General features: G+C 41.4%; 1 protein-coding gene across 1 annotated transcript in view; it reads right to left on the bottom strand.

Moving 5' to 3' along the window:
• Window positions 1-25,283, bottom strand: part of RARB (retinoic acid receptor beta) — a 730,168-nt gene that overhangs the window by 530,518 nt on the left and 174,367 nt on the right. The window contains exon 3 of the mRNA XM_043595539.1: window positions 1,793-1,844. The gene's annotated coding sequence lies outside the window, so the exon portion shown is untranslated. The remainder of the gene's footprint in view (window positions 1-1,792; window positions 1,845-25,283) is intronic.

Genomic DNA, 25,283 nt, shown 5'->3' with positions numbered 1-25,283 from the left:
GGAACATCTTGAACATGTACCTTATGAACGTCAGAAATCTCTAAGAGTAATTTTTTAAGAAATTAGGCAGTTGGGTCATAGGATGCCTATGACTGGAATTTGAATGGATAGAAGCCAGTTTCACTCCAAGAAAAGTTATTTCACTTTATACTTCCACCTACAATGAAAGACAGTGGAAGAGAGTCCTATGGTCTTCCCAATTATTAAGGTTACCAAGCATACATTTGGCCAGTCTAAAACACAAAATAATTTTTATATGTATTTAAGTGTTAATACACTTACATACTTTTTTAATTTTGTTTAGTGGCCATTGGTATTTCTTTTAGGAATACCCAATTCATATCATTTGTCTATTTTCCCACTGAATTGCCGATCCTACTGTTAGGATATGTCTACACGTATATGTTCCCTATTTGTTGACAAAAATGCTTTAGCTTTGTCATTTGCCATAATGATATTTTATACTTTTATGCTATCTGCTTTTCTCTTCACTACTTCTGGACTCTGCCATTGTTTCTCCAAGTTGAGATGTCACTTCTCTCCTACAATGAATTCCTGTATTTAGATTTCATCCTGGACTCTATTCTGCTCACTTATCTCCTTTATTTCTAAGCTCGTGCCAAAATTTTTTCGTTACTTAAGCTTCATTATAATATGTACTGAGATTATCAAGTTGGAGAAGTTCTTCATTTTCTAAAACGTTTGACACTTTCACATACTTATTCTCCCAAAGGAACATTTTATCACCTTGAGACATTTAACTTTTTCCTCAACATTGTAAGCCATAATCATTAGTAATAGTATTTAATTAGTACAAAATGCCTTGTTCTCTGGAATATAATATGAAAGATCAATATATTGGTGTTAAGTTGCAACATTATCAAAATTATTCCAGCTAATGTTTAAGTTTAGTCGGAAGAAGCCAGCTCCCAACTAAGAAAAACCAACAACAAAATAAAATAGAAGAAAGCTGTATTCAAATCTTAAGGTTTTCAATTAGAATGTGTCACTATACCAAGTAGAGAAGAAAACAAAGTTATTAAGGCCATTAGGAAATGCATTTAATAAGTCCACCAAATAGAGAAGAAGAAAAGGTAGTAAGTCATTAAAAATTCATTAAATTCCAAATGAATTAGAAAAAGCAATGACGTTACTTGGAACTGTGATAGGAATTCTGTTTTAAAATAACCAATTCAATTTACCCAATAGGTTCACTTGAAGATTCAGTTTAAATATGATTATGAGAAATTTATAGCTAAATAACATTACATCAATTCTTTATTTTTTCCCCAGTATACTTTCATATGGTTCTTTTTAATCTTCCTTATACATTCTTATCTTCCCTAAAAAAAAATAATGAATAATAGAGGAAATGATGGGTCAATGAAATTTCAGATTCACTGTAATTAGATTTCCCTTCTCAAAAATCTTCCACCTTCTTAAATCACTACGAATTAAACGACAGTGTTTCCTTTATTGCAAAATTCCATGCCCAGGATGTTCATCTTTTCTTGAGAAACCGCAGGACCATTCGAGCACAGTCATGCCTACCCATCTTTGCCACACATGTGAAAACGTGAATTATCGGAGGAGCTACATAACGACAAGTCTTTGACTTGAGGTAACAGAAAATTTGGTCAATTCTTCCTTGCCCTAATGCTTCGTCTATGCCCGTACCACAAAAATTCTGCTTTTCTCCCCACGGCAAATAATCGAAACTCAAATCTAGACCTCTTCTATCTATGCCCATGTTTATTGTTTAAACGCCTTTATTTCTTCTTTCTTTACTTACCAGGTATGGCTCCTTGGGCGAATCACAGTATCTCTGCAGTACTCAATTTTATCTGTAAAAGAAGAAGTTGGGTTAGACAAGCTTTCAAATTCCATTGAATTCCAACATCCTGTCACTGCGCTTAATATGAAAATTAAATTTTCTTAGTATCCTTTAACTTTGATAATGACCAGTCACACGCACAGGTGTCTGCTGGAGAGCCTACAATTAAAAATTTTTCATTTACTGTTTCTATTAGAAAATAGTCTTCAGGGGCGCCTGGGTGGCGCAGTCGGTTAAGCGTCCGACTTCAGCCAGGTCACGATCTCGCGGTCCGTGAGTTCGAGCCCTGCGTCAGGCTCTGGGCTGATGGCTCGGAGCCTGGAGCCTGTTTCCGATTCTGTGTCTCCCTCTCTCTCTGCCCCTCCCCCGTTCATGCCCTGTCTCTCTCTGTCCCAAAAATAAAAATAAAAACGTTGAAAAAAAAAATTAAAAAAAAAAAAAAAGAAAATAGTCTTCGTAGATAATGCACACTTCTCAGATTGTTCCACTATAATCTCTTGAAAGAGAAAAGTTACAGGTAATCTAAGATACCATCATATTTTCTGAAAAAAAAAAATTTTTTTTAAAAGTTTTCTGTTTGAGAGAGCAAGCGAGTGAGCAAGCACGGGTAGAAAGAGGAGGACAGAGACAGACGGAGACCCAGAATCTGAAGCAGCCTCCAGACTCTGAGCTGTCAGCACAGAGCCCGACTCGGGGCCGGTGAGATCGTGACCAGAGCCGAAATCGAGGGTTGGATGCTGAGCCACGCAGGCACCCTGATACCATCATCATGTTTGCGTAATTCCATCTAAAAGTACATTTTGGGGCACCTGGGGGGCTCAGTCGGTTAAGCATCCAACTCTTGATTTCGGCTCATGATCTCACTATTTCTGAGCTTGAGCCCTGGGTCGGGCTCCAGGCTCTGTGCTACCATCACAGAGCTTGCTTGGGATTCTTCCTTCCTTCCTTTCTTCCTTCCTTTCTTCCTTCCTTTCTTCCTTCCTTTCTTCCTTCCTTCCTTCCTTCCTTCCTTCCTTCCTTCCTTCCTTCCTCTCTTCCTTTCTCTTTCTCCTTCCCACTGTCCCTCTCTGAGAGATATATGAATAAACATTAAAAAAAAATAAACATCTGGGGTGCCTGGGTGGCTCAGTCAGTTACACTCCAGACTCTTGGTTTCGGCTTAGGTCGTGACCTCACGATTCCTGAGTTTGAGTCCCAGGTCAGGCTCCATGCTGATGGTGTGGAGCCTGCTTGGGATTCTCTTTCTCCCCCGTGCCAACCCCCCTCCCCCCCACGGCCCCTCCCCTTACCTCTCTCTCTCTGTCAAAATAAACAAACTTAAAAAAAAAATAATACATTTCTCATCAGATTACAGCAAATTAGGATTCTTGGGGATAAAGATTCTCTACCCTGATTTCAAGTCCGTTCTCTTTAAATAGGACTTTTTTGTTCCCATTATATTTCTGTTCTTATTTGTAATATTGTTGACTTGCTTTTGTCAACAGCATCACCTTGAACTTTGTCCTCAGAATGCTCCAATCCCAGAAGTTCCCATTTCCTCTAAATTAGATTTCGTTTCTAGTTTTATTTTAAAACAACATTACAAATCCTAAATCATTAAACATATATTTAAATTTCACATAAAAGTAATCATTTTTATAGTCCTGTTATGACTGTTAAAATGACAAAAATTAAACAACACAGGAACGTACTTAAAGTGACATATGGAGAGGGGGGACATGTTTCCTCACTAGTCAAAGTGTATACATCAGTATGTTCTTTTGAGGGGATATTGTTAACCATGTATCCAAAGCCTTAAGAGTTTAACCAACACATTTCACTTTTATGAGTGTGCCCTGAGGAAATAATTAAAAGGAAAACATAGGAATCCCACTTACAGAAGCAAAAATCTGGAAACTTCAACGTACATCAATAGTGGCTTGGTGAAAGCAACAGACATACAAGGATGCAATTTAGTACAATACAGACATTAAAATTATAATGTAAAGCAACATAAAAGATCACGGGAAGATGTTCATTTTAAAAAGTAGAAAATGGCTGTAAAATAATGTGTATAGTAGGATCCTATTTCTTATAAAAATACCTATGGGGGTGCCTGGGTGGCTCGGTGGGTCAAGGCTTCAACTCTTTGGTGTTTTTTTTTTAGTGTTTATTTTTGGGACAGAGAGAGAAGAACGTGAGCAGGGTAGAGGGAGAGAGAGAGAGACAGGGAGACACAGAGTATGAAGCAGGCTCCAGGCTTGAACCCAGGAACCTTGAGATCATGACCTGAGCCAAAGTCAGATGCTTAACCAACTGAGCTACCCAGGTGCCCCAAGGCTTGAACTCTTGATCTCAGCTCTGGTGTTAATCCTGAGATTGTGATTTCAAGCCCCATGTTGAGCTCTGTGCTGGGTGTGAGGTCTACCTTTTTTTTTTTTTTTTCTTTTAAATACTTACGTATAAACATTTACACATGTTAGAAAGTGAGCAGTTATCTGCCAAAATGTGAATACTGGTTACCTCTTGGTCAAAGAATTACAGGTGGATCTTTTGGTACTTTTCAAGATTATTGCACTGATCACATATTCATCGTAAAAATTATTTAGAAGCAGTAAACTATCGTGTCTAGATTATGCCTAGCCACGTAACAGAGACCTTTAAGGAATTAGTCATTTCAATGATTCTGCTCATATTTCCTTTTTGCTGAATCTAATTTTGATCTATTGCACAATTGCTCATTTTTCTTTGTACTGAAGAAAATTAAAATTAGCGATGATGGGTAACAAAGAAAATAAAAATAACATCATCTACCCCTTCACACCCATCTCATTCTCTATCTTAGGACACCTGGTCTTTAATTCCTAAGTTTTATGTTTGCTTCCTCTTTTTCAGAACAAATTATAACAACTATGCTTGTGTGCCTGTTACTTGGTTTTGATGTGCGCATCCAAGCTCCATGAGTTCAGGAGGTTTATCTTTTTGCTTCATTTAGCACAGATCTCATTAGATAGTTCAATGGGACCAAATAAAAGGACACAACTACTTAGGCTTTAGAACATCTTAAAATCCAAAGTCCTTAGATTGGTTTGGTTTGTTCCTGTGACCCACGGGTTGGCAAAATATCCCCCGAGTTTCACCAGTTGGAGCTTATGCAACCTAACGCACAAAAGAAAGTATACTATATCAACATCCAGTAGATTTGTGAAAAACAAGACTATCCATCTTGATGATTTAGGGAAAGTTAATCTTCTCTACATGTACGGCCCATTATTTAATTTTATGCCTTTAAAAGATTACAGCTGATAAATCAGCCCTAATCAAAACTTTGAACTCCAAATATAATTAACCAAATGGCACCCTAGTGCCATTTAGGTGAAAGTTAATGGGCAGGAAGTTCACGCTGAAGGCCATTTTTTACAACCTGAGCAAAGTGGAAGTGCATGATAAAGCATTAGTTTGGGGGCTATCAAGAGAGAAATAGCTTAATTCAGAAACAAATATATAGAATCCTTATTCTTCAGAAGTAGGTGTTTCTATCACCTATAAAGACAGGCTTCCAAAGCAATTAGTAGCACAAGCAACGGGCTTTTTTAAACAATTCTATAGAAATCACTCTTATCTAGGCAATGGTTCCATATTAGAGCTCTTTTCCAAGGACTTTATTGGTCAAGCTCCACAATGAAAGTACTGCCCATAGTAAAGATATTCTGATTCTTTTAAAATAATTAAAAGTTTAGCTTTCTCCATCTTTTGGTCTAGTCTTCCTCAAGTGAGTCTGAAACAACACTTCATCATCTTCTAAAAATATAAAAGCAAGCACAAATGGAATTCCAAGACCAAGAAACTGAAACAAAAGAAGTCCTCCTTTTTCCTTTGAAGCTGCTCTCATCCCATAGGGTCCCTGAATGAGTAAGCCTTTCCCATGCCAAGTCTTCAGAGCAAAAACTGAAGTGGAAAACTACTCAGTTATCTGGCAAATTCTGTCAGTGAGGCAAGCCAACCTAGAATGAGGCTCTACTTTAGTACCGATTTTTACTTATGAGTTTTCTAGGAGATTCAAGATTTAAAATTCAGTCTCCGGGATAAAAATTTTTGTTTTACATTTTAAGTGGGGGAAAAGTAACTAAGATAGCAAAAGCCAACCCCTATTCTCAAGTACAGTTTGTGAGGTGACAGAGGTAACCCTAAGTCCCTTCATAATGGAATATCTTACTTTAAGTCCTAATCCGTGCACAAGAGTGCTTACTCAAAAGGATTCCTAAAACGTCTATCCCCAACTGGTTTATGACTGCCAGTAGCACCTGGGTTTGTGTGTTGAATGCAACAAGCACAGAAGTTTCTGGCGGGAACCCTTATCAAACTTAAACCTCAGAGGGGAACCATTCAGACTCAGCCTATAAACTTCAAGGTTAGAAGCTAACATTTCAATGAACTGCCTGATCTTTGATGGTGAATCACTGTGAAAACCCCAAAAAAGTCCTGGTCTGGGGGATAAACATGAGAGAATGCCACTCTGAAATAGGACTTTGTAAAGATCTAACAATAAAGGCTCATATTACCTCCAAGCCTAGTAATTAGTGCTACATTCAATCAATACGCATGCACTTTAGTGGGTTATTGGTCATTAAGGAAATTCTGAAGAGGAAGGACTGCACCACGACAGTATTTTGTCTTTAAAATACAAGTAACACCATATTTGGTTGAATGACTCCAAGAATTTTATCCTCCCAAAATGCTGATGGCAAAACTCTCAACTAAAATAAAGCTTTACCTTCCCTGAGATACATGTAAATATTAAACAACTAAGCAGGTGTTAGAAATATATTAAAGATTTCATTACTATGAATACCAAGCTGACAAGGTGACAAGACTGTAGTAGATACAACATTCTTCTCCCTTTATGCTTGGTTTCCATATTCTAAAAAAGTTTTCTATCAATGTCCAACCATATTTATGCTTATAATTAAGGTCGTTTCCTTTAGACATTCAGTGTTGCAAACTGGTAGACCACAGGTCTAATTGTGCACTCAGATGTTTCCAGTCAGTACTCTTGATAACTGAATTTCAATCCTTTTATAGACGGGTGCATCTCTGGCTTTTCAGAGACACTCCTCTTCCCCACAGCCTTACACCCAGATTTCTGGAAGCTTTCTCAAAGTGACAGTATCCACCTCGCCTCTCCTGGTCTGTTTTCCTAAATTAGAGGGCCTAGCATGTGTCACTCCTCTGCCACCAGCCTACTACCAGCAGGAAACTGATCTCCCAGCCCCTCTGGGGTTTTTCTGCTTTTGTTTTATGGAGAGAGAGCACAAGCGTGTGCACGTACACACACACATACACACACACACACACACACACACACATACACAGGTGGAGGTGGGGGAGGGGCTGGAGGGAGAGAGAGAAACTCAAGCAGGCTCCATGCCCACGTGGGGCTTGATCCCACTACCTTGAGATCATGACCCACAGGAAATCAAGAGTCCGACACTCAACCATGTGTGACCTAGCTGCCGAGATGCCTGTCTCCTGGCCCATTTGAAACCTCTCCCTGCATATCAGGCTCTCAATCTAAGACTACGGCTAAGTTTTGGGCATGTTTCCCAGGAAGAGGATAGCGAGTTCTTTATTCTCACCACAGTCTGAGCTTGAGATTAAACTTCGGAGCACCTGGGTGACTCAGTCGGTTAAGTATCTGACTCTTGATTTCGGCTAAGGTCACGATCTCACAGCTCATGAATATGAGCCCCTCTTTGGGCTCTGTGCTGCCTGCTTGGGATTCTCAATCTCTCTCCCTCTGCCCCTCTCCCCCTCATGCACTCTCTTTTCACGCCCTCTCAAAATAAATAAATAAACATTAAAAAAACTTAAACTCTCTTGGCACAGTAGCCAATGATAACCAGGAATATTTGACATGGCTTGTGTGGCAGACTCTTACGGATCCCTTCCTATCTTCACTCTTACAGGTTCACCAGGTGCTTTCACACCAGCAGCCAGCACCTATGACTTTGTGGGCTGATCTTCAGATACAAGAGGTATAAATCTGCCAGCTGATTGCCCCTCGTTATGAGGACTCTGGGCTATGTCCTACACTTGTTCCAGAACTGCCCAGCAAGATAGGACCCAAGTTACTCTCTAGAGACTCCCCCCCCTTCCAGTGTTTGTTTATTTTTGAGAGAGAAATCCAAAGCTGGCTCCAGGCTCTGAGCTGTCGGCATAGAACCGAGGCAGGGCTTGAAATCACCAACTGCGAGATCATGACCTGAGCAGAAGTCAGATGCTTAACCAACTGAGCCACCCACTGGAGACTTCTCGATAGTGCCCCTTCGTTAGCTGCCTTCTCTTCCCAGTCCCACTGCCCTCCAGCGATTCCTAATTACTTTCTCCCAATCCTCATCAGCTCTGCGGGGGAAGCAGACCTGAGCCAGCTCATTTTCCCCAGTGTGGAGGAACAAAGATAATGGGTGACCAACCCCTCTGGAGACCCTGTAGTGTCCCCATAAAACAAAGTGACTCAAGTTGGACGTTGTGTGAGTTACAGTGTATGTATCATCTCTACATATATCGTGCTTTCAGTTCTTAAGGGCTTTCGGGATATACATCAATTACACAAGGATGCTGGGGGTGAACAATACAATCATTCATCACACGCATCCATGACACTTGGCCGCATGTACTGCATCATGGCAATGCCGAATGTGGAATAATGTGCAAAAATTACTGTTACTACCGATAAACTGTGAGACGCCTTACAAGTTCAGGTACTGGCGTTGTTGCCTTTTTTTTTTTTTTTCCTTCTCATTTACCAAAAGCCAGGATTAATGTACAAACTCAAATCCCAAACCTCAACATGGTTGTGAATTTTAAATTTGGAATAAGCACTCCTGCAACTCTGGCTTTTCATGTGGGCCTCCTGAGAACCGCTTTCTGGCCAAAGCAGAGTGAAGAAATGCTAATGACGTTGAGGAGTGCGGTTCGGAGACTGGTGTTACAATCTTCTAATACATCTGGTATTTAAAGACTGATGAGACAGTACATTATATCTGCATGGTAATTTAGTTCAGAAGTTCACAATTATTTTATTTTCAATATTAATTGCTTTTGTCTCTCAATAAATGACTCTGTAGGAAGTGGAATTCAATTTCATTCATTTTCAATAATCGAGATTGCTTTGAACTAGCTCAATAACTCTCCGCTCCTCTTGGCCCCCGATGCATTGCTACCGGTGGCACATAAATAATCTCCGTTTTCTTTTCGGATTTTTTAAGCAGAGCTGCCCTTTGGCAAAAGAGCTCAGCAGACACTGTTTGCTCCCCGTGCTGTCGGCCCGTTCGCCACAGCCTCTTCGGCATGTAGGGTCCCTCCAACTTCTCAGGCTTCTCCTGCAGTTACCACCCCTGCCCTTTGGCCCCCACCCAGCCCCAGGGGCAAGTGACTCACTCAACACAGGGGACCATTTCCGGCTTCTTTGTCTTTGCTTATCCTCATACCATGTGCCTGAAGGAGCCTTCTCTGCCTGCATATCCAAATACACCAGGGAGTGAGTTCCCCGTTCACATCTCAGGCTACCAGATCCACAGGGCCTCTGGCCGTGTCCCCAGCTAGAAGGGAGCAGGTGGCTCCCCACTGGACTCCTCTGTCCCCCTTCATCTCCTCACTCTGATTTAGAGGTATTCACATGCCTCTCCCCTCCACTAAACAATCCGCTTCTCGAGGTGACAAATGACAAGCCATTCATCTACAGATTTCACGTAGCGCTTAGCTGTGTTCCTGGTCACAAAAGTCTGAATGAATAAATAAACTAGTGGGGGAATTAATGACTATTTGGGGTAAGAGGCTTGTATTTCAGCCACGTGAAGCCACATCAGTTCCTCCACCGCAATTTGACCCACTTGCCTCAGAGCCTTTCTCTCTCCACAGATTCCCGCTCTGATCAAGTTGTACCGGCGCTGTGTCCAGGCAGACCCCACCCAGCCCCCACTAAACAGAGGACTCCTCAAGGGCAAGGACAAGGGCACGCAAAGCCCCGAGTACGAGCTCCAGTTCATTTCTGTGCAACGGACAGGATCGTGGTACCCTATGATTTCGTCAGTTTTTCTTTCCAAAGTTCACACTTCAAAAGGGGATTACAGGCAGGGTGCTTCATGGACCACTGCGTTAGAGGTCCCACTGTAAGGTCAGGGAGGGAGAGAGACGGGAGCCTTACCCACAAACCCCAACCTGGCCCCAGAGGTCTGGGATCTGACTGAGGTCCTCTGTAGAAGATTTGAAAGTTTTAACCTACCATTCGAAGCAGAGGGACTTCCAAACCCCCTTTCAGTACCCCATCAATATTTAGAGGGCACATGGGCTCTATTTATTGGTGTAGGATTTCCTTTCATCTGCCTGCAAGGCCTTTGCAAGAATGTTGTAGTTGCTTATGGATCACAGGTGCCCAGAGGAAAGGACATGTGACTTCTCTTAACTGGGGCCCGAACTGGAAGGCCAGCACAGTCTCTGCATCTCGGTCTCGCGGACGGCTGCCCAAGAGTCAGTTCAGTCCATGAAGTGCTTACTGTGGGCCCGCTAAGCGGAGGAAAGTGTGTTTGGATTTAGGATGAGGCAAACACAAATATATAAGGGTAAGGGTCAATCTACAGGAACCACCTCCTTATCCCTAGAATGCTTACCATCTTTAGGGAGGGCCAGGAGGTTCAAATAATTACATGTGATAGAAGACAGGGAGGGGAAGTTGCAACAGCTTGTAAGAAAAACATGCCAGCGGGACAGTGTAAGCTTGTGAGTTCAAGGCCCACATTGGGCTCTGTGCTGACAGTGCAGAGCCTGCTTGGGATTCTCTCTCTCCTCCTCTCTCTCTCTGTCCCTTCCCCACTTTCTTTCTCTCTCTCAAAAGAAAAAAAAAATTTTTTTTAATGACTTTCGTATCTTAATTGTGGCCCCATCCTCACTAATTCTGGCTTCTCTTTCTCTGTCGTGCTCAAGAAGCCACAGCTTACGTATTTTTTCCAGATAAAGAGCATGAAACCCCCTCTGGGGAAAGGATGCTTTAGGGTAAAGGTAAGAGAGAACATAACTGGTACTTTGCTATCATTTTTCACTATTTTTCCCTGAAGGTACTTCCTGCTACTCTTCAGGAAAAGACTTCCAATTATAATGTAACCAACTCCTCTATATGGCTGTACTGTACTATTGTCCATCTAAGAGAGCGAAGATATTCCCCATCCTATTTTAGGCTCCGCTGTAGGGTTGCCACAAACCAGGGCAGAACATTCAGTAAAACTTGAATTCCAGTAACAGCCACAGCGGAGCATCGCCCTACACCTGTCAGAATGGCTAAACTCAAACAGGAAAAAATCACAAGGGTTGCCGAGAACGTGGAGAAAAAGGAACCCTCACGCACTGTTGCTGGGAATGCAAACTGGTTCAGCCACTGAGGAAACGCATATGCGGGTTCCTCAAAAAATTAAAGCCAGAAATGCTGTATGAACCAGTAATTCTACTGTTGGGTATTCACCCAAAGAAAACAAAAACACTAATTTGAAAAGATAGACCCACCCCTATGTTTGTGGCAGCATTATTTCCAATAGCCACGACATGAAAGTAACCACGTGTCCAGCAACAGTTTAACAGCTAAAGATGTGGTGCATCATATACTGGAATAGGATTTAGCCATAAAAAAAACGAGATCTTGCCGTTTGTAACAGCGTGATTAGGACTTAAAAGGTATTATGCTCAACAAAGCAAGTCAGAGACAAAGACAGATATGATTTCACTTTTATGTGGAACTTAAGGAAGAAAAGAAAAGGAAAAGAAATGAAGAGCAATGAAAAACCAGACTCCTAGGGGCGCCTGGGTGGCGCAGTCGGTTAAGCGTCCGACTTCGGCTCAGGTCATGATCTCGCGGTCCGTGAGTTCGAGCCCCGCATCGGGCTCTGGGCTGATGGCTCGGAGCCTGGAGCCCGCTTCCGATTCTGTGTCTCGCTCTCTCTCTGCCCCTTCCCCGTTCATGCTCTGTCTCTCTCTGTCCCAAAAATAAATAAAACGTTAAAAAAAAAATTAAAAAAAAAAAAAAAAAGAAAAACCAGACTCCTAAATACAGAGAACAAACTGGTGGTTGCCAGAAGGCAGCTGGGTGGGGACACGGATGAAACAGATAAAGGGGATTAAGAGGTAAAAACTTCTAGTTACAAAATAAATAAGTCACAGAGGTGAAAAGGACAGCATAGGGAATATAGCCAATAAGATGGTAGTAACATTGTCTGGTGACACATGGTGACCACGTTTATCGTCATGAGCACGGAGTAATGTATCAAATTGCTGAATCGTTCTGTTGTACCCCGGAAACCAATATAACACCATGTTAATTATACTTCAATTAAATAAAAGGAGAGCAATCATAAAATTAAAGATTTGAATCCCAAGTAAATAACCAATAACTGAGTATTATATATAAGTATGTCTCGAATGTATCGCATGGGATATACTTCTATCCAACTACTTATCTGAAATTCTACTTTGCCTTGGTGCCATGTATTTTTATTTGCTCCATTTGGCAACTGTACTTCTTTGTATCTCAAAATTGAGTTTCAATGGGCCTACCAGAGAATTCGGGAGAAAATTTAGTATCCTGGGCAAGCGTCAAGCTTCTAGGATCGGACAAAAGAGTCTGCATCCTGTGTCACATATTGTGATAATAATTAAGACCGTGACAAATAGCCTGAGGCACGTCTCCTCGGGATGTAAGGTACAATTCCGCCTTCTCTATCCAGTGCGAGCCATGTGTGGCCAGTTAGCTTTGGCCAATAAGATCAGAGTGGAAGCCCCTCCCCCTTTCCCTTCCCGAGTGATCACAGAGGCATCTATCGAAGCAGAATTGCCATCAACTTGGGTCCTCGAATATTTACAAGAAGCAGAGTGTCTTACCATGGGCATGTAGCATGAGTGACAAATACATTTTGGGGGGCTAAATTAGCAAGATTTGTAGGATGATATAGCTTTTTTGTGGGGAAAGGCATTGATTTGAAGGCACAAGACCTACACCTACATCTTCGTAACATTTTACTCATTGGCTTTGCGATGTCTGGCCAATTGCTCCACAGGTCCAAGCATCAGTAGAAAAACCGTGTTCTCTGCCAACCTGAGACTCCCTATAGTGAGCACTTACTGCGTATTTGCTGCATGCGAACGCTGTGAGGACTGCAACAATCAGTAAACACAATCACATCATCAATAACGAAAATAAAATCCGAATAATGAGGCATAGCACCTTCATTGGACTAACCACATAACGGACACTGCTCTAAGTACTGTACAAATATGAATTCATGCGATTCTCACAACCACCCTTCGGCGTAAGTGCGGCTACTATCCTCATCTTACCCACGAGGAGACGGGCACAGGGAAATTCAGCGGCTTATCTCGGTTAACTGCAAAGATCAGTAAAGGGATCAGAGCTATTAAAAGGGACAGAAGATGAGGACAAAAGGTGCATTTGCCAACATGTCCTTCAGCACATCTCTTCTTTTATTGATAAAAGTTTTGAATTTGGCGGGGGGAGGTTGGAGGGATACAGTTGAATTAAACAGTAGGCTAGTGACCTACGGATGCTTCTTACTCTCCTTGCGGACTCTTAGCCGTCACATTCTTTCTGAAGGTAAATCCACATTTCCGACACTCCCTTGGACATTTCCCGACAGCCGATAGATACCTCAAAGTTATGCTCACAAACAATGCATTTCCTCTGCAGTTCCTGCTTCTAATAACTTCTCTAATGCTATGAATGGAATCATCATCTAGTGATGCAAATTTGAGTCCTTCTGTCCGCCACTTCCGGCTGTCCTAGGGTGTGCTTTTCTGTCTTCTTTCCTCAACTTTGGTCCCACCTTTCTACAGCTTCTGTCAGTGTACTCTTTACATTTTCCCTTCCTCTTATTTCTACTGGTCCCATCCTAGCATCCTATCTTCTCATCCTGCCTCTACTTCGATCCTGTCCTAAAATATTGTACTTACAGTTGCCTGCTTTTTCTTCCTTAAAGCACAGTTCTACCCTTGTCCCCTACTCCAAAGTTTTTAGTGGCTCGTCATGCTTGACTAACTCCATACAAATTCTCCAGCCTGGCAGTCAGCGCTGCCGGTGGCTGTGGAGACGCTTAATTCTCTACGTCACAATTCTCAAGAAGGACTCTCATTTCTAGTCCCTCTTTAAAGAAAAAGCAGCATTAGAAGGAATACTCCCTTTCTGCCAAGCCTGGGAAGACTGGGATAAATGTTGTTGCATATATGTGATAAAGATGGGCTAGGCTGATTTCTTTGGCAGCAGTTTGCTGTGACGTGTCCCTAGTTTCCTTTCATTCACTTCCTCTACCCTTGAGTCTAGAGGCTTGTAGTTATCGACAGGCTCTATTGGGATCAAATAGGCCAAAGTTACAAAGTCTGACTTAGCTCTTATTCCACACTGTATCCCTCCATGCCAGCTTTATTGGCAATTCCGCTGGTATCTAATCTGGTTTTGATTCGTGTCAAAACATTCAGAACCCATAGGTGAAGGAATATAGACGATGCCCTCCAAACTCCAATGAAATCCCTTTGCAATTCGGCATCAGTAGATCTCATGAGTCTCTTCAAGAGTTTTGAAACATCAACCTGAAGGTTCATACCCAAGTTCACTACTGGTCATCCTCTAAGTGCATCAAGCCCTCCCATACCCTTACATCATCGTGCGTTCTAGCCCTTCGCACAGAATCCACGGTCCACCATTTGGAGGGAGGGCTGGGAAACTGTATGCTTCCGAGCCCTTCTGACGTTAGCTCCTTCAAGCAGGAAAGTCGTTCCTCATCTTCATAAATTCTCAGCTCCATCCTGTTCCCTCCTACTCTCTCCCTCCCCTTTACTTAGGTTTGTTCATCTTATTTTATGTTTTATGCACTTGCCTCATCTTTTCTGAGCTGTAACTTAACTCGGGGTATCTGTTGTCTGACAGCTCACACTAATGCATTAATATTAATATACTCAAAAACACTGACTGAATCGAACGTGTGCTTATTTTAAAATAGCTAAGTAAACTGAGCTCGATTAACAATAAAACTTTTTCTTTTACTAATTCAAGGATTTCTGTGCCTTTATTTTTGCAAATACCAGTAGCTTCCTTTTGCTTCTCATATTTCTATGCCCTTAAAATTTAAAGAAGCTGGACTCCACTTTGGTTTTTAGACATGAAGCATCCTTAAGATGTTTCTCTGAGGGGTGCCTGGGTGGCTCAGTTGGTTGAGTGACCGACTTCGGCTCAGGTCATGTTCTCACAGCTCGTGAGTTCGAGCCCCACGTCGGGCTCTGTGCTGACAGCTCGGCCTGGAGCCTGCTTTGGATTCTGTGTCTCCCCCTCTCTCTGCCCCTCCCCTGCTCATGCTCTGTGTGTGTGTCTCTCTCTCTCAATAATAAATAAAAACATTAAACAAATCTTTAGAAAAAGACGTTTCTTTGGAAGTATTTGGAAGCTCTTTTCCCCCTTGTAACCCACAGTCTTATTGCTGCAAACACTCCCTTCTCTCCCACGTTTATCAACAGAATATTCACAACAATTACACCTTTCTATTCCTCCTCCATGGATGTACTTTATCTCTTTCTTAATATCCCTGACAAATAGTTTAAACTCTGCTCTCTCTCAACACCTGCTTTTCCTCTGCAGGGATTAAACATGATCACCTAAAACTCAACTCTTTCCTCTTCTGTGGCCTCACACAGAAAGCTCTACTCTACTTTTGTTTAACATGGCATATCAAGGACACACATTTATCTCTACCTGCTCCCCAAAGGCATCACTCCGTAAGGTTAAAGAGAATGGGAGAAGGGCTAATACCAGGTGAAACACATCAAAAAAAAAATTAGTAGCCGGAAAGCCCATGGGAAAAACTTAGCAAGCCAGAGAGAAAACATTATAAACTGTGGATCGGTTCAGACAGGAACGGATGGTCATCAAGAATCAAGTCGATTTATATGCCAGGAGAAACGTAATCATAGTATATGACACCCCCTGCCCATATACACACAAGAATATGCATAATATTGAACGGTGATTAAAACTGCGATATAACTATATGGGAAAGTGGACACACACACGTAATGTGGAAGAGATACATCTTTATCTTCTATCGTTGGATGCCAGAAATGACTTCTACGTTGGAATAACCAAAAACACAAAGTGTGTACCATTAAATTAGAAACATTAGGCTAGAATAAAAGAAAATTGCTGCAAGTGGAAAATGGTTGCCTCAAGAGGGCAGGAATCACTGCTGGAAAATGGTAGCTCATGCGACTGCCATATCTTGTTGAATCTCGTAGAACTACTTCCCTTATTGAGCCGAATACGTAGAACGGTTTTCTTCTAACACGCCACTTAACTCAAGTGTAACAGGACATAATTTGAATATTGCTAAAATTATGAGCCTTTTGACAAGTAAAGCTTTGTTTAAAAAGTATTAGCTCTAGGGGCGCCTGGGTGGCGCAGTCGGTTAAGCGTCCGACTTCAGCCAGGTCACGATCTCGCGGTCCGTGAGTTCGAGCCCCGCATCAGGCTCTGGGCTGATGGTTCAGAGCCTGCAGCCTGTTTCCGATTCTGTGTCTCCCTCTCTCTGCCCCTCCCCCGTTCATGCTCTGTCTCTCTCTGTCCCCAAAATGAATAAACGTTGAAAAAAAAAATTAAAAAAAAAAAGTATTAGCTCGGGGCTCCTGGGTGGCTCAGTTGGTTGAGCTGCTGACTTCGGCTCAGGTCATGATCTCACAGCTCGAAGGCTTGAGTTGTAGCCTCGCGTGGGGCTCTGTGCTGACACCTCAGAGCCTGGAGCCTGCTTTGGATTCTGTGTCTTCCACTCTCTGCCCACCCCCCCCCCCCCCGCTCATGCTCTCTCTCTCTCAAAAATAAACAAAAATTTAAAAATTAAAAAAAAAATTAGCTCAAGGGTCCCATTTGCGAGATTATTTCTTGTGTAAAATATTGACCATTTTGTGAAAACTTTGGTTGTTAGGTAATGAACATTTCTTGTATGTTCCAAGAAAACCAGTCCTGTGATAGCGAACATGTCACCTGCTAGACCCCTTTCCATAACCACAGTCTGGGAATAGGTGGGGCGGGTGGGGGGGGAGGGGGACAGCTTCACAGGCTTGATTCTTCCACAGCCACCTCAACTTACCGTCTAAGGGCTGCCACACAAAACTCTGATTCTAGAGACAAGCCATACTTATTTAAGCTGGGCATATGCCCTTCCATCTCTTTGAAAAACCCTTCCTCAACTACCTAGAAAATTCTTAAATGGCCTTAAAGCTCCAGAGTAAATGTTCCCTCTTCTATGAAACTCTCCTCCCCAAATAATTAATGGTGCCCACTTCCTGTTTGCTTGATCATTCACATCACACACGGCCAATTACCACTCTACATGCCTTCCCCTTTACTAGACCTTGAGGTATCTGAGAGAGGGAACGGAATTTTTTTTTTTTAATTCACAGTGCCAAAAAACGTACCAAATAGATAGATTCAGGAAATTAGACAGCTCCTATTAAATATCTGAAATTTTCATTAATCTTACAGGAAATCACCCATAGCCCACCATCGGCTTCTCTCTGTAAGTCCGGCCAATGTGAAGATGTTGAGCTAAGATAACACGCTTTCATTCTTACCACACAAGAGGCACGCTACACAAAGCTGCCTACAGAGCTAAAATGTTCCAAGTATGCACTCCTGCATTCATGAATCTCACAGCCTACCCCAGAGAGAGTCTCCTAGCTTTTTCATGACAAGCATCGAAATTGGAAAAACAAGGGTCAGAGTGATAGAAAGAAGGGAAAACTGCCAGTGTGAATTGTACATATTCCAAGTCAAGGCTGAAATTCTTGAAACTCTACATCAATATTTGGCAGACCTTTGACAAGTCTCAATCAAATCACACGAATGCTAGCATCTGTAGATGACAAATTTATCTAGAATTGGCAGAAGGACAGGACTGTTGATGAGCCTCAGCCTGCCCTTCCAAACCTATTTCCTTTCTTTCTGTTCCTGGGATCTCAAGTTATGGCACAGGCACCCCTGAAGAGTCCCAGCTTAATTCGGAGCTACTCCAACCCGGCCTGCCCGCCAAGACTTCTCCAAACTGGCTGAAAAATATGCCTGGTTGTATTTCTGCACCGAGGACAAATTATATCATTATTGAACTAAAGAGCGTCAGCCTTAATTTCTCTCTCTGCAGATTTATCTTTTTTTATCCCATAAAACTGTAAAAGCATGGCTGGATGAAGCAAAACAATCAGATAAAGAGTGAAGAAATCTGAGAGCAAGTGTCTGGCTCAAGAATCCACACTAGTTCTCTGCCACCATAAAGATTAATCAACACATACAGAATGTTTCAGAAATGCAGACACCATTATAAACATTTTTTAACAACTTGAGTGAATGTGTATAAAGCAAAACTTGTACAGTGAAGCAAGCCCTTTGACATCATAACAATGCATCCCTTCAAAATATCAACATGCTGCTTTTATTGACATGCATTACTATGGGAAAGTTGGATGCATTTAATTGGGGTATTACATATTGGAGCGTAGGGTGGAGTTACTTTGTACAAAGTATTCTGTACGTCAGGTAAACCATCCGGGAAACCCAGAATGGTAGTCTGGATGGCCCAAATCACCACCTTAGCTATTTTTCAATCCTGTTTCTCACTGCGCGGACAGTATTTATACAAAGCGAAGGGATGAAATGAACAATGGTCCTGCTAATCTATACAAGCAGAACAACCTGCATAAATCAGTCCAGAAATGCTGGCAGGCAGCATGGCGCGGTGGGAGGAGCAGGTATCAGAACCCAAAAGACCAAGGTTTGACTTCTTTGAACCTCTCAGTTTACTTATCTGCAGAAACAGGGCAAACGCAAGAGCCACTGTACTGAGCGATGAGAAAAGAGCCCTAGCATAGGCTTAACAACAAGTGACGTTACTCCCAAATAAACCACAGCCCTTCATTGTACTTTGCCCACATGCATACATGCAACTCCATGTTCCTTGATGTTTGGTAGGCCCTCTCTCACACACTGTGGAGCCTTTTTTTTTTTTTTTTTAAACAAACTTCTTTCTCTTCTTCTACCAGGTTCTTTTACATAAACATTTTTTTAAATGAATCCCCCTCCCCAGCCCTTCTTTATGGATTGCACCCCCAACCTAATTACATAAGTACCTGATGGGCTGGAACGCTTCCAAAAGGGCCTCTTAGGAAAAACAATCTGAAGGGTTTTCTTCCCCTTCTTTGGTAATTACATAATTACTCAGCTGACTAATATGAGTCACCGTGTGCCATTCTAATCTCCCAGGCACAAAATAGTTTTATTATTTTCCTTGGAACTGCCTAATTACCCAATGGATAGCAATAACTCCCAGGATCTTTTCAGTAAGTAATCTGTGAAGCTCAAGGCTGAAATTCCCCCAGAAATCTTTGAAAATGGAGGAGAACTTAGAATAATATTATCATTTGCCACGAGACACTGAAGTTCCTGGTGACAAGGGTGGTCCAGTGATACACCACCAATAAATTTGGGGGGAAAATTGAAGACTCTGGGTACGGGGTAAGTTAATGAGGCAGATTCTCCCTGCTGGTTCTTAGAAAATAAGTATTCCTGAGCCAGAACAGCAGTGGCTGAGTGTACATCTCATCAGTTAAAGAAATTAGCAAGCATTCCCAGTACATGTGTATTTATTTATACCTTATACGCATCTGCTATAGTTGACCCGTATATTAACTACTAGTAAAGTTTCATAACTGTTTTGATAAAATCTCAATACCAAGAGAAATGATGCTGGATATATCCAGCAAAACCTGGATATATCCAGTGAAAACCTAGCATATATTCTTTTGCAGGATGTTGTCTTCTGGAAAACCGAAGTCTCCAGTATGTTCTAGAATTGCTCCATGATTAACTTGTAGTTGCCCAGTCTCTATTAACTTAGGGAATAGATTAGGAGACTGACTACATTGATTCTTTTCTCCCTTTTAAAAAGGAATACGGAGGAAAGTCACACCGGCTGTGAGCCCATCAGTCTACTCCAGGATATTTTCCAGGGGAGGCTCCGACCCAACAGTCTTCTCTTCATGCCTTTCCTGACCTTCTGCTTCCCCTAATTTCTCATCTGGCCCCAGGAATGGTGGATTTATAGAAAGATTCTTTTTGGTCTACAGTCTAAAGGGTTGGGCAGGCTACATGATTTACAAAGCCAACATGCTGGCCTATGCCCTGGATATGATAGATTTCTAATAAAAAGAAATGCATATTTATCCAAGCTATTGAACAGCTAGGTCTAATCGATATTAAATCTGATCATGCCATTTTCCAATGTATAATAAAATACTAAGTCATGTTCATAATTCAGCTGTATTTAGAACTGTCCTTTATAGTTCCAGTTCATTAAAGCATTTTAAGAAAAAAGCCACATTAAATTCTATTTAGAATAATATTGAACCTGAAAAACTTCTGAAGCTTCACTAACGCTGCTGAACCTAGTAATATGCTTGTAATTTACTGAAGTAATTATTGATTCAGGTCCATGGCAAGGAATTTTATATTCCGAACCTTCATAGCACACATTTTTTTTTTTTTAAGTTTTATCGGTGTTAGGAAAAATAAATAAATCTGAAAAACCCTTCAGTCAAGTCTGACTCTTCTGGTATGCAAACCCAAGCATGCGCTGTAGAAGTAACAACACTGAAGTCCTTTTGACAGTAAAACACAAACACAGCCCCCAAACAACGAACACATGGAAACAGTACCCTCCCCCTGAGAAGGCGGCTCTGGCTTTGAATGTCTGGAAGGGAGCCAACAGACTGTCCATTAACTTAAACCTCTCGGAAAACAATAGTTACCTCATTTTCTCTCCTGAAAGGGCCTCCGATCAACACTCCCCTCCCCCAACTTGGACCCCCAATCTTTTAGGACTTGGTGAATTTGCAAAGAGAAGAAAAGGAACATGAAGCCAGGAAACTCAGGGACCTACCGACAAATGCACAAAATCTCACTCTCTTTCCTTGTTAGAAGTTTAGGACTCTCCTTCTCCATCAAACAGCTGCGAAAGTTGCTTTTGCAGGGATACACTTGACCTGCGCTTACCTCAGCTTTTAGACCACTTATTTCCTAGCAACAGACCTGCCATCTTTTCTCTTTGCAGACCCCTTGGTACCACCAAACTAGATCATACGGGTTCAGGGGCTTTGTCTCTCCGAAGTCATTGGTTATGGTCCCCTCCTCCGATTAGAACAGAAAGCTCTGCCTCTCCAAGCTACAAACGGCATGCACTGAAAATAATGGAGACACAGGGAGATAGGACTACTCTCTAGGGGCAGGAATGGTTCAAAGATTCCAGGACCGGCCTTATACAGTTGGTTGACTATTGTTTCCTGCAGATTCCACGGTTACTAAAAATAAGTTTAAAAGTTGTAGAGTATTTCAGTAACAGTAGAAAGACACTTAGTTCAATTTACTATTAATTAGTCTACAAAAAGTTGAGTGCCTACCATTTTCAAGACACTATTTACAAGGAACTAAAGACACAATTCATTCACTTCCTTCGTTGAGTATTCATTACAAGCCAGGCACGTGCTGGCCACCCACCATGGGTCCTGTCACAAGGAACCTTGACCTACCAGTTCAAGGTTCAGATTACTATAGTAGGGCCTGACAAGGAAGAACTCAACGATTATTTGGAACTCTAGGATTTATATAAATAGCCTTCCTACCTCCATCCCTCCCTTCCAACCTTTATTCTGATATATATTAACGAAGGGTAGATTGTTGGGTACTGAGGATACAACAGTGGGCAGACCTAGGTATGGTTCTTGCTTCATACTTACAAAACTTGACACAAGTTCAATTTCTCAAGTTGCATCCAATTTGGGAATAAGGTTTTAATGTGAAAATGACACAAACATCTAAATTTTCTAGTCATTCATCTTTGATATACTTTTCTTCCCCTAACTTTGAGGCATGATTAACAAAATGTGCATGTATTTACGTTGTACAATAGGATTTTTGAAGGTGTATAAGGTAATGATTTAATGTGCACATACATTGTGGAATGATTGCCATAATCATGTTACTCCCTCACTTCTCACATAGTTCACCATTTGTGTGTGTGTGTGTGTGTGTGTGTGTGGCCAACCCTCAAGACATATTTTTTAGAAAATTCAAGTATAAGATACAGCATTAACTACAGTCACCATGCTGTACATTAGACATCCAGAACTTTCAACTCGAAGTTTGGATCCTTTGGCCAACATCTCCCTTTTTCCTCTACACTCCAGCCCCTGGCAATCACTGTTCTGTAGTTTTAAGAGCTCAATTTATTTTAATTTAACTTATAAGTGAGAACATAATTAGAATTAGTCCTTGAGTGTGTAGGTAGAGCTGTGAGGCATTAAATAAAAATTTGGTTAAAGAAGAGGGAACAGTCTATTGAGGAGTGACCAAAAAGTTTCTTTTGTTTGAATTTCTTCCCTGAACTTCTATTGGCTTTTTTTTAATTAAAAAAATTTCATTGGACTGAAACTCTAATTAAAATATTGGGGAAGGGAAGGGAAGGGAAGGGAAGGGAAGGGAAGGGAAGGAAGAGAGAAGAGAGAAGAGAGAAGAGAGAAGAGAGAAGAGAGAAGAGAGAAGAGAGAAGAGAGAAGAAGAGAAATGGGAGAGCCTGAGAGAGAAATGAGCAGAGCATCATTTCCCCAGTGGGGAAGGCTTGTTCCCCATGTCCTAACACACACACACATGGTTTCCATTAAGACCATTGAGAAGCCCTTCTGAACAGCATCAACCACACATTTCCTCAGTGAGCCACAAAATAAAGTGCTATTAATTCTCACCAATATTCATGAAATGATTGTCTTTTATTGTCTAACCTCCTACCATGGTCTCAAGATTCCCTATACTTTTCTGACCCATGGGCGAACCTTTTTGCATCTTAGGGACCATACCAAGTAGTCATAAAACGGTCAAGGCTGCCTTTAGTTATAAGGTTTAATAGGCTGTTCAGATGGGAATCATATTGATGTAATTATAAGTAGTCTTTTTGTAAGAAACAAAAGCGTCTGTAATGCCTACTTTTCCTTCCCTCTCCCTGAATTCTCTGTTAGAGTAAGCTTGCTTCCTGGAGAAAGACTTTCTCTTCAAATCTATTAATACATCACTCCAAATTTTCCTTTTTTTTTTTTTTTTGATTCACTTCCAAATCCTGTTGAAAGTGTTTCTTTTTTTCTTTTTTTTAATGTTATTTAAAAAAACACATTACATTTTACATCTACTCTGACCATTCTCAGGTTACAAGCCTCTGAAGTGTGCTTGGGTCTGTTGCCGGGTGTATTTATTACCATTAATAAATGAGTCGCCGGGGTAAGAATGCAAATTTTATGTGGCCCATGTATAAATGAGCCTGTTAAGAATGACCAGATACACATTTTATGTGACTGCTAAATAATTATGTCATTGAAATACAGCTTGTGAATTCAACATTAAAGAAAGAAATGGACTCGAATAATGTTAGAGTATTTGTCAAAACAGGGTTTTGGTGGGTTAAGGACATAAAAAAAAAAAGGACAAAAGAAAACGTTCACGTTATAGGAAGACCATGTGGAAGCTTATTTTCCCCAGTGACCTCTGAAGTCCACTTCTCCACCTTCATTCATTATATTATGAAGGCACATCCAAATCACAACACTGCCCTTGTGTTTTCAGTATTTTCACCTGTGAAGGCGGGTATTGGATGTGAGACATCTGAAGCTGTGTCTGGCAACAACCACAACACTTGAAATTGGAACTGAGAAAATGGGATCAGATAACGGGGACATGGTAGTGAAGGAGACAGAGAGGAACTCAGAGCTCATATCCCGGGGGTGATAGATATTTGGTAAGTAATCACGCAGCATATTAGAGTGTCCTAAATGTGTTAAGCGTTATTTGATGTCCATCAAGTGGCACGTTCTCCGAAGTGCCATTTCCATAGCAAGCTGCTCCATCCCATGAGAAGTCTGAATGCCAACGTAATGTCATTTCTCTAGTCTAGGCATTGAACGGCAGCTTCAGATCATACCAAAGGGCCACATCAACCAGCCACAGGGAGAGTCAAGGGCAGACAGGCACTCTGCGAACCAAAGGACTATACAGCGTCAAAAAGTACCCGGTATGAAGACGCAGATACCGTTTTAGAACATTTGAATGAGACAGCGGCCACTGTATCCTGGCCGGGGCGCAATTTCAGAACTTAATCTACATTCCCAATGCCTTCCGTAAATACTGTACTATCCTTTCTCTTTATTACTAGAGATCTGTTTGTCAGGGAGTATGGTCTAGAAGAGACATGCAATGTTTTTCAAAGTATTAGAAATCAATGGCAAAGCTTAAATGTGAAATGTTGCATAACCAGCCACATTATCTTTTTTTGTGTGTGTGTGAAAAATGGGAAAGTCTGGCAATATTCTCATATTAGCATCAATCAGCAGGATCACAGCGGTGCTCAGCTTCCCTCTAAAATGGTAATGTGCCATCCGCTCTATGATAGGCTTTTCCATGGCTGATGTTATTACACTAGAGGTGGGGGAGGTTGGCAAGGTGCGTGTCGGTCGCTGACTTTATTATGCCCCGCATTTAGGGACAGCTGCTTTGTAAATATCAATTCAATCTTTAATTGCACAATCAATACAAACAATCTAGGATTTTCGGTATTTTGTTTTATTCTGTTCCATGGAGGCTATATTATCACCTCTATTTTACTTACCACCTTTATTCATTAATTCCTGCATTTCTGCAGCAGTTCTAACTCCACCCTCAACTACTTGCATATTTATTTACTCAAGAAATATTTACCTATTATTTTATACTAATTGAAGATGGGGGGGGGTGGGCAAATAGATGTGTAATGCACAATCTCTGACCCCAAGAGAAATTGAGGTCTACAACCTAAAACAGGAGTTTAGAGTGGAAGAGAATAGCAGGGATTACAAAAAAAAAAAAAAAAAAATATCTTCACCAAAGAGCCATGTGTCAGACCGTAAATTCTGATCTACATTTTGTAGGCGGGCAAGGTCAAGACCTTTAATTTTGTCCTATGTCCTTCTCAGCTAGGTTCTCTGTGTCTACCCCCCTACCCACCACTCCACCTTTAAGAATATCAGACATGTTATTTGAGCCAGGGGGCAGAGAACAGGATATATATTTGAGAGTCAGATCCACGGACCTTGCTCTGGAAACCTTTCAAATGCAATCCCTTAATGAGAGTCTAATTTAAGTATTTAAATGCTCAATGGCAAACTTGAAAGAAACGTATGAAGAAAATATACCAAAATGTAGAAAAATTAATCTGGCATAGAATGTGAGAGCTAGAGAAGAGGTTTCATTTTATAGGTAGGGAATTGGGACTAGGTAAGTGACATCTCCCTGGCCTTGGCAACAATTATT

This window comes from Prionailurus bengalensis, chromosome C2, assembly GCF_016509475.1.
Source record: "Prionailurus bengalensis isolate Pbe53 chromosome C2, Fcat_Pben_1.1_paternal_pri, whole genome shotgun sequence".
In the NCBI taxonomy this organism is placed as follows: domain Eukaryota; kingdom Metazoa; phylum Chordata; class Mammalia; order Carnivora; family Felidae; genus Prionailurus; species Prionailurus bengalensis.
The sequence above is the reverse complement of the archived record's forward strand: the minus strand, read 5'-3'. Positions and strand labels throughout refer to the sequence as shown.